The following is a 10431-nucleotide window of genomic DNA, read 5'->3' as shown; positions in this document are numbered from 1 at the left end:
TTCAAAGGGTAATATGGTAATACTAGCATAATACCCGTGCGTTGCTACAAAATAATAATAAAATATTCGAACAATTGTTGAAATGTGTCTATTTAATGCCATGAGTGGCATGCTTTTATTTTACAACATTGTCTTCCTCTTGATTCTCCCAAGTAGGACACATGAACAACCATTGACCCCCTCCCTCTCATGAACCCCTCCCCTAACCCTAGGTGTCGCCTTCCCCATCTCCCCTCCCACAGCCATCAGATCCCATCCGGGAAATGCCCGTGCATGAGGATGATGGCGGAGGTAGGGTTGGGGGTCCCTCCGATGCGGCTTGGAGGCGTGGCTGCGGAGGCCACCATTGATGGTAGGGCCCGTTGGTGTCGTAGCCCTAGTTGGAGCCTCTATGTGGGCCTCCTAGAACCCTAAAAATTGCTCGGTGGTTCCATGACAGTGACGACTTCTGCTGCGTGTGCATGAGGTACCCGCTAAGACTCTGCTAGACCATATGAGCACCACCGTTTCGCTTAGAGGGTTTCTCGGAGTATGCAATGTTCCCAGGTTGTAGTTGATGAGGTGTTTTCGCATTTTCAGGGAGCTCGAGCGGGCGCCTCAGGACGACGTGTGTGTTTCCATCTCATGGCAACTTTCAGCTAGGCCTTTTATAGCCCATAACATACTTTCTGTCCCGCCCGCGGGAGAGAGGCGCAAGTCCCGGAGGAGGACGGTGCGTAGACTGTGGCGGCATGGGGGCTTCAGTCTAGCGGATTTTTTAAATAAATCTTTGCCATTGAGCTGGCATTATTGGTATATTTGTAGATTCTACTTATAATCAAATATGTTTCTGTATTTAGGGTTTGTATTAAATTATATGCATAGTAATGTCTCATGACTATTTTGGCTTTTACATATTCTATTAGAGGTCGTCTTAGTGTCTTTGAAAATTCTATGCTGATATTAATTTGCATCTTTCATTCCATTTTCTGTCCAACATTGTCTACTAAAATACAATTGGCTCCACTATAGAAACCACTATGCATACCTTCTTCCAGCGCGTGTATTTCCTAAGTGGATATGAATTTGTATCTATTGTGTTACGTTTTAAGCCGTGTAGCCTTGTCCGGGCTTAGTATATACTAGGAGGCGCTGGCGCGGCGGCACGCCGCGCCTGGGGGTGTTCGTTTCTAGAAAATCTTATTAAGCTTGGATTAGCGGCAGTCGGTGAGAAGGTGTTTTCTGGCCAGCATCTCTTTTGTGGCAGACCACTATTTGCGTCTATTTTGGCCTGGTTGATGGAGGAATCTAGATGTGGTGTGCAGCAGCCTAGTGTGTTTGGAAGAGTTTGGTCTGCTAGATGGTCTGCTGACTTGGGGCGGTGGAGAATAGGTAAGAAGAGACATACGGGCTTGTATCTGAATTCAGTGGCACCGTTTGCTGTGGATGCTTTACAAACTCAAACCCACAGTATATATGGTAGCACTATTAAGAGAAGCTATCATAAGAAAGATCTGAGTGCCAAAAGTATGTAACTGGCTACTGTTTCTGCAGATTCTCATGCTATATCTTGCAAAGAGTAAGCTGTAGATTTATCTGAAAATTTGTTTAATAAACGGCTGGAACTTCTGGACTGAACAGCTGGCTGGATACCCTTTTTTTACAGTCATGAAAATTTGTAGGCCTCTGTATGAGCGGACTTCATGTGGAGCAGTAAATGGTCTTTTGGGCTTAGATTTGGAAATCTTGCTTCCTCTCTCGTGATATTTTTGAGGTGGGCTGTCAAAATTTTATTCATGTACAACGGTAGATCGAAAATGTACTGATAGATATATCAGAAAATGAGAGATTGTGTGTGGCGGATTAGTTTTTATTAGGCGGAGAGATATAAGTACACACAATCGAGGGATACACATGGATTACATCGGTTGCCTTTTGCATAGGAGGAAAATGACATAGTAGTGGCTGCAGGTCATGGTGATGATTGTTGATAGTAGGAAATGGAAGTAAATTCAGTTCCATTTGTTTGTGCTGACCTCAATTTTACATAGGGTGAGGAATGGCATCAACATTGGGTCACTGGCAACGCCAGTGTTGAGGCGACATTCTAAACTGAAGACGCTCTTACTTCTTATTCAAAATTTTGATGAGTGTGGCTCATAAAGTTTTCTTTAACTTGCCGCCGGCGCGTAGTATGTACACAAATACTAAACTTGCAAAACTGTACTAATTTTTAAAAAATAACAGTTTATAACTTCACTGCTGGGTGGCATCTGTGAATTTTTGCTTATCTAAAATATTGCTTTTGGACGCGAGTTTATTTGTTGATCTAATTCTGCAATGGATTTTTCTATTTTCTCTGTAGCTTAGCCTTAGGTCTGTAGCTACTGACTACCTTTTGGCAAACCCACCCTCTTGTTTCTCATTACCACTCTGAGGCGACCCACTCTGAGGGCTTCTATTCATTCCCCTCCCAGCGAGAGCAAACCCCATTGTCTTCTACCTCCAATTCCAATGCAAGATCAAATCATTAAGCTCTGCATGTTATACCACTGATTTCACCGTCTCCTGTGCACTCCTTCCATCCAAGAAATTTTAGCATGCGCAACCTTTGGGTCATTCTGCTGCTTATGGGATGAACGTCGTCTGCTACGTCGCTGACATCCATCTGTGTGAGTTCATCCTTTCCAGACAGCGTTGTACCATGTGAGCTTCTGCTCCTAACCCTATTCAATCGATTTGATTTTCATGCAACTCTTTAGGGGTATCGGGGCTCTTCTTTCCAAACTCTGTTGAGGCAGCTTAGCGATCATGCAGAACCGCCGTTGGTGACGAAGCGCGACCAGGCAACCGTCCTTGTTGCCTTTAGGCCAAGCTCAAGCTCCAGCATCTCGACGTGCCCAAGCCTTGCTCCCCTAGGCACCGCTGGTTGAAGTCTTCCTCTCCGGTGATCTCAATGCATCGAAGCAACTTCCTTCACCCATGTTTTCGGTGAGTGCCTCAAACTGAAGGTGGATACCATGAATGCACTTGCTTGTAGTTCAGGTTAATCTCCAAGCTGAACAACTGATTTTTTCAGTTAGTGTCGAGGCAAACATCACTTCAAATTTTCTCTCCTAGGAAGGCCCCTCTGTAGTTCACGGCCATTAAAGGTTCATTGGTAAAGATCTGTTTTGACAGATTTAGTTTCTGAGTTGTAGTCCAACATCGTTTCAGGACAATAAGAGATTTCAAACTAAAAGAATTGAAGGTGAGTGATTTTCCTACCATCAGGCCCCATCCAATTGAAGTGCACAATCTGTTAAACAGCCTTGCAAGTCGCTACCATATTCTTTAACTAACTTATCAAGAATCCTTAGTTGAAGGAAGTTTAGGTTTCTAGATAAGGGGCACAGGATAATTACAGAATGACATTTGTACAAAGTGTTTCATGACAAAAGACTCCAGTACAGACTACTGATTGCACGTGATACATGTAAGTGAAACAAATATGATCCTTCTTGGAAAACAAAATCCCCACAAATCACCATATGGCTAATTATTTTCAGATTATGGTTGCATAGTATCAAACAACTTCAGAAGGAAGAAATCACACGTCAGTAGCAGACAGAAAAAAAAGAGGCATGCAAAATGAATAGCATATAATGGGGGTGTGCTTGCTGCAGCCACACACACAACGTTTCGCAACCTTGCCGACATATACATCTTCTGAAGCCACAATTCAGCATAGTGATTCTTCACCTCTTACTACAGTATGAGCAACCAATTTCTAAAATGTAAGTGATATTTGAGACGGAGAGAAAAGTCCTTTACATAAACAGTCAAAATGAATTTGAACCTAATTGGTGCAAAGGTGCTCTGGCCCTGGAGACAGAGAACCTAGTACCATCCTATGTAGAGCTGGACGCAGTGGTGGCGCCAGCAGCAAGAGCGGTGTTCCTATGGCGGTATTCATCGAATAGCCTCCATCATGATACACTACCTGCCCGTGATCTTAGATTCACTGGAAAGCTCTTGTGCCTTATCTCCGCTGTGTTCGCCCGCATCAGCGTCCATGTTGCTTGCATTGACGCCCTCACACTTATATGTAGAGGCACCAGCGTGCATCAGATTTAGCATCAAGCAACCAAGTAACAGTTGTACATAAGTTGTCAATTGATGTTGGAAAAACTAATTCACTCCGGTGATAGACTGATAACATGTGCTTAATTCTGGTAAGAAAAAAAATTAGTTTAAAAGTGACTGATAACCTATGGCACACAGTGACATAAATCATGAGGAGGCTCAACTGGCCGCTTACCAAGACGAACTGTGAGCTTCCAAGTATCCGTATCCATAGAAGAATGAGTAGCAGAAGACTCCCCGGCATGATCAACCAATAGAACAGAAAAAGGCTGAACATCAAATCCAATAATATCAGCTAGTGTAGAATCACCGAAACGCGCAGGCGAGATGAATAAAGGCCCTGGCAGAGAAGTTGTACATTGTCACAATTAAGCATCTCACAATAAATAGGAAACCATAGCACATAAGGAAATCAAGAAAACCGAGGTAAAACATCATTAAGATAAGTATTAGACGTGTACCTTGCAGCAAACACAACACATAAATGGTAGCATGAAACCCCTGGTCTACCTAGATGCAAGATTAAACAGGATCATGAAGCTAGTACGAAATTAACCTGTAAATTAAATAGCGTTGTCGAAATAGTTTCGAATAGGAAATGATATGAATATATAGATTGATGTAGGTAGTACTTAATTGGCCTTATTTCCGTAAGTCCACCCGCATGTGTATTGCACACAGTGATCTATTGATAATATGCAGTGAGAGAGAACCTAAAATAATTTAAGCTAAAGACAGTATACACTAATGTTTTTCTTGATGCTATTTCCATTTAAGGATAAGCTAAAATACGAAGATCATCACAGGGAGCATCAGTACATTCAGCTACCTAGTTCTAATCACTGTCGGGGGGGACAGAATTTGATGTTCGAGAAACTGTCTTTTCATGCCAATGCTGAGAATAATAATTTTCATTGCGGTGGCAAAAGGCAGGAATGTGAGCAACTATTCAAGATGGAGCTTGGTGGAGCACGGAAATAGTACACCGTGAACACTGATATTGCAGTTGCACTTCAAGGGACTATAGATAACCGATTTTTTCCGGAGAAGGTCACTAAATAATTTTACTGGTATATGAACACATAAATAACTTAAAGATGGGATATGTCCTAATTTTGTAGCATACCATGATCTCAATTTTGTAGTGCTATCTAGCGACAATCCTGTCGAAAAGCTCTCCATGCTTGCACAGCTGCTCTTCTGACCGTGCTCTTTGCTTTGGTTTACTCAGAGTTACTCCACTGTAACGTGCATACTATCCTAATGGGATCAGATGAATGCATCAGCACCTGCACGAAATATCTTACCTAGCCTAGCGTGCCAATAGATACCCGCTCGGTTCAAGTAGTACTACCTAGTGATAATTTTCAGCAGAAAATGAAAACAAAAAATACAGGATTTCTGTTCATCTCAATTAATTACCTCACTCTGCCAAGTTCAGGCCTACATAAATGTCATTTAAATCATGAATACCAGCATAGCCCCTGCTAAACCTCTAAATTCATGGCATACACCTAGTCCAGCAAAAAGGAAGGGTCAGCTCATGGTATGCTTGCATTAATATTTATAATGTAGGATATAGTACCATTCGGCAGAATGACAACCCCACTTATTATGTTTTCTCATACCATCAGTATGTCTAAAATCAAGCAGCAACTCAGTGATTATTTTCAGCAGACGAATGAACTGGAAAAAAACGAAAGAGAGAGGTTTTCTTCATCTCAATTAGTTACCTCAATCTTCTTGAGCCAGGTTCAGGCCTACATCATGAGAGAAACAACGAAATATCATTTAAATCCTTGCATTTGTACTTACTCGCACAGAAGCATGTAGCGGAATTAACTGATGAAGACAAATGTACTTGCAACCTAGAGGAGAGATCACCAGGACCGTTGAAAATTAGTTTCAAGTCTAAGAAACATAACAACAAACATGTGGAGGACAGTAATACACTACAGACTACACACCAGAATTTTCTGATTCCCGACATTCGACAGTGTGAGAAAGAGCTTTAACCTGTTGTCTTCTTCTTGATCCGGCCACCGCCGGCCACTGCCTGCTCCACCCCAACGTGCCCGCTGCCGGCCCCTGCCTGCTCTGCCCCGACGTGCCCGCCACTGGCCCGCGCGTGCCCCGCCCCAGGCCCGCCCCGCCACCGCCCCAAGGTGGCCGTCCAAGGCCTAGGCCTGCTCCTCCCCAAGGGTGCCGTCCCAGACACGCAGCTGCCCTGCCCCGCGGTCGTCGCCGCCGGCAGGCGCCTGTCCCGCCCCAGGGTCACCGCCGCCTGCCCGCGCATGCCCCGTCCTCAAGGTCTCCGTCCCCTTCCCGCTCCTGCTCCGCCCCGAGGTGGCCGCCACTGGCACTGACGTCGCCTAGGCCGTTCTTTGCTTCATCCTGGAGAAAGGCAGCGCACGGGTTGGTTTGTGGGTAGAGAGAGAAAAGAAAACCAGAAACCTATACTGAATGCTCTTGAGCGGTTGAACCTAAAAAAGGTGGGGCACGTGGAAGCTGATCGGTGAAAACTGGGCACTGTCCACCGCTTTGACTGCACGACGGCTCGTAACCGGTAGCCGGTTGCCCTGCTCAGCAAAAAAAAAGTTTGAGGAAAATTGATCAGTCCATCTTAGGTACGTGTTGAGAATTGATTGGAGCCGCAGGAGTGAAAATAGCGCATGAACAGTTGCCAAACCAAGGAGAGAACCCGTAATCAGCTAGCTTTTATATAGTGTATAATGTATAATATGCATGTGTCAATTAGGGCCGGGATCAGACGGCTATTCTGTTTTGTTACGTACGATTGACTCTGCTTGGTTGATGGGTTGATGGGCTGGAGGGAGTTTCAACTAAGTTCGTAATTAAGCTTGGGCCACAGGCGAGTTCTATTTTATCTGGGCTAGTCTGATCGTGCATGGGCCACAGGCCTTTCTTTTGTTGCGAATATGGGCCGCGGGTGGTGGAATCGATGGATTGATCGATCTATCTGGAAGCAGCAACGTACCACGGTCGCGTTTACGTTTAATAGTAAAGACTAGCAAAAGAACCCGTGCGTTGCACCGGGAGAAGATCGATTGTTGCTCGAGCTGATTATTATTATATTTTTCAAAATTGAAATTTTAATTACTCAAAATTCCAAAAAAAATTCACTGGACTCATCTACCCAAAAATATGATATGGGTAGTGTGTCGTGGCTTGATGTTTTTTAAGTAATCCATCAATTGGCCACCATGAATTCAGAACCAACAAATCAATTACTACTGAATATTTGTGTTACTCTGTTAATTTTGCTGCTCAAATATCCAGACACATTAACAATGAGATATTGACATTACATGGACTATCGATCAAGAACAGAGCACTAAAAAGATGTAACAGCTGAAACCATCAGTTCTCATCTGCTACGTCTGCAGTCCCATGTGCTACCAAATCTACACAGATATAAGTAAGCTGCTTGTAGAATAAAGTATATCTTGCTATATAGATGTAAGTAGAAACTCTTTTTTGCATGGGGGACAAGAATAAATCTTGCTATATAGATCTACAAACTCTGTAAAGTTGCTGATGCCAAATTTATATTGAAGTATTCAATTCAAAGTTCAGACATCATACCTTTTTCTCAATTGCAAGAAAATATTAGAGACCATGCAGATAATCTGAAACTTATCTTTATTAAGAAGAAACAACATGCAGTTGCCAAATCCCCTAGAGTAGACGAATTGTGTGTATGCGGGTCACCTCATAGGCTTGGCTTTCGCAGATGCTTGAAAATCATCAGGTTGACCAGGTTGTGCTCATTGTAGTCCTTCACGGCGAGCTTGTGGATCACTCGACGAAGGAATCTGATGTCGCAGAGACTGCACATCCTGCTCCTCTTGAGGTAGATGGCAGCCTGGTCAAGCTTCATCGCCGAGAGTACGAACTCCTGTGTTTTCCGCCGTTGAGCAGCAGCAGAAGCTAAAAAAAGATTGCACGGGATTTCCTCCAAATCTCCTTGTCTCAAAGGCCACTACGACCTTGCCCCTGAATCCCTGCAGATGCATGGCGTCGTCACCCGGCTGCTCGAAGTGTAGCAAACTTCAGCGTCACCGCATTCAGCACAGCCTCTACATTATAAAGAGAAGGCATGTGATGAATTAGACTCTCTTTTATACCTATGGTGTAACTGCTGAATCAATCGAAATACTGAGAAAACTCTGGTGAGCTTAAATATTGAAACCATAACTGGAGTCTGAATATAGTCTCCTATAATTTCACCAATTTGGTAATTTGTGTGTCATGTAATCTTTTGTATATAACAGATTAAAATTTGCAGAACTATTTTGTAAAAGAAAATATAGCAAGATTTCATTGGTAGGCCATCTTACCGGATCTGCTAAGTTCAACCTGATGCATCCACATACATCCCTTCGTGCTAGCTCATGTAGCTAAATTTTAATATATATCTCGAGTTCATTTTATTATATATAAGTACGTAATAAATTCAGACATATATCTCCCCTTAAAAGTAAGTACATGACAATCAGCTTAGAGAAGAGCCCCATCCTGGGGGGAAATCTACATGGAAAAAGAACAAGAAAATCCAGGGTTGTCTGATGATGCAACTGAAGCCAGCCATTTTTTGTTGGCTAAACTTGAGCAATCACAAACAGATAAGATAGCTAGCCGCAATGCCTACGTATGCTTTGTACCGCCAAACTTTGCATCGGAAGTGTGTGTAAGTGATACATCATACCTCATGAGATAGTTGAAGCAGGTAAGTGACGTGGCTATAATGCAGCAGCAAGGACAAACAAGCAGCAACACAATCAGGCCATCGGCAGAAAAAAGTAGCACGGCGTCGTGGAATTCTGTCTTGGATGCGTAGCTAGAGAACCTGCTACGCCAGGATGGTGGCCAATGGCTGACTCCAGCGGCAGCCCGCTGACCAACTCTCTCCCCGGCAAGGAGCATGGCGAGGTCCCATCCGTTAGTGGCCGAAGGTTATTACGGACATGCCAAAGATCTGGAATACGGACATGAAGCAGAGGTAGTACTGGTCCAACGTCAGCATGGTCAACATGGAGACACCCCCATGGTGCCCGAAGAGTAAAGCAGTGCGGCTCGAATCATCCACCCTAGTTTTTCTAAATCCCATCTGAAATCCTCAAAATTCTAGGCCGTAACAGCCTGCAGCTTACTTCAATAAATTCAAGAAAATCCTCTCCGAGCAGAAGATGACCAAGCAAGCAATCACGAATGAAATCCTCTTCTAAATCCCATCTGAAATCCTCAAAATTCCAGGCTGTCACAGCCAGCAGTTTACTTCAAATAAATCCAAGAAAATCCTCTCCAAGCAGAAGATCACCAAGCAATCAATCACGATTGAAATCCCAGGAATTTAGCAGTAAAATTCAGACCAAGAAGGGCTCGGTGGAGGTGGTTCTGGTGGCCTCCCATACGCTGTCTGCTCCTCCCTCACTTTTTCTGCAACAGCAACAGAAAAACTGTCAGATCAATGAGCATAATTCCGTAAGCAACATGTAACCTGCAACCTGAATCTTTCTTTTATCAGTAAGCAACATGTAACCTGCAACCTGAATCTTTCTTTTATGTTTAACGATCAATGAATCTGAATTAACAATTAATGAATCTGAAAGAAGCAAAAATACGTCCCTAACCTTGAGTGGAGCATGCGTGGGCAGAACTCCAATTTGGCGGATTGAGTTCTGGTTTAGTCTCTGACGTTCTTTGATCGAGGGACGCTGGAACTTGCACTTGATTTTTTTTCCGGTGGAGCTTTTTATTGGCTCGCGGAATAGGCAAAGCCATATCTGAAATCGTATGGAAGAGATGTATTCGAGCAGAGTTTGTATCAGAGGCGGCCATGGGTACGGGGGCGCCGGGGACTCGGATCACGGATGGAGCCAGTCCGTGCAGCGCCGGAGGAGGACGGGCACGGGGCTTACCGGCGGCAACCTCGCCGCCCTCTCGACATGGGGCCGCAGGCTCCGGTCGTCTCCCCATCGCAGGGTCGAAACTACGGAGCTGGGCTGGGAGGCCATGGGGGCGGGGCGCGCCGGGGGAGTCGGGACGTACCTTGACGAAGGACCTAGGCGGATATGGGGGCGGGACGCACCGGGCCGTACCTCGCCGGACGGAGCTGGGTGGCTATGGGGGCAGGGCGTCGGGCCGTAGCCAACGACGGAGGAGATAGAGAAGGAGTAATGGAGTTTCAGAGAAGGACCGCGGGTTGATTACAGTTTTTTCAAGGGTTAAATTGTAAAACGCCCGACGGACGAAGGAACCCCTTTTTGCTTTATTATTAGGTATAGACTAGGAAAAATGCCCGCG

General features: G+C 44.5%; 1 long non-coding RNA gene across 1 annotated transcript; it reads right to left on the bottom strand.

Annotated features, from left to right (window-relative positions):
* Nucleotides 1–3669: 3669 nt before the first annotated feature.
* LOC124658194 lies at nucleotides 3670–5773 on the bottom strand. Its single transcript, XR_006989062.1, has 4 exons — nucleotides 5527–5773; nucleotides 5231–5364; nucleotides 4280–4444; nucleotides 3670–4190 (listed from the first exon to the last, which is right to left on the bottom strand). It is a non-coding gene; the product is annotated as an uncharacterized LOC124658194 (long non-coding RNA).
* Between the last annotated feature and the right edge of the window lie 4658 nt (nucleotides 5774–10431).

This window comes from Lolium rigidum, chromosome 5 (genome assembly GCF_022539505.1).
Source record: "Lolium rigidum isolate FL_2022 chromosome 5, APGP_CSIRO_Lrig_0.1, whole genome shotgun sequence".
NCBI lineage: Eukaryota > Viridiplantae > Streptophyta > Magnoliopsida > Poales > Poaceae > Lolium > Lolium rigidum.
The sequence above is the reverse complement of the archived record's forward strand: the minus strand, read 5'-3'. Positions and strand labels throughout refer to the sequence as shown.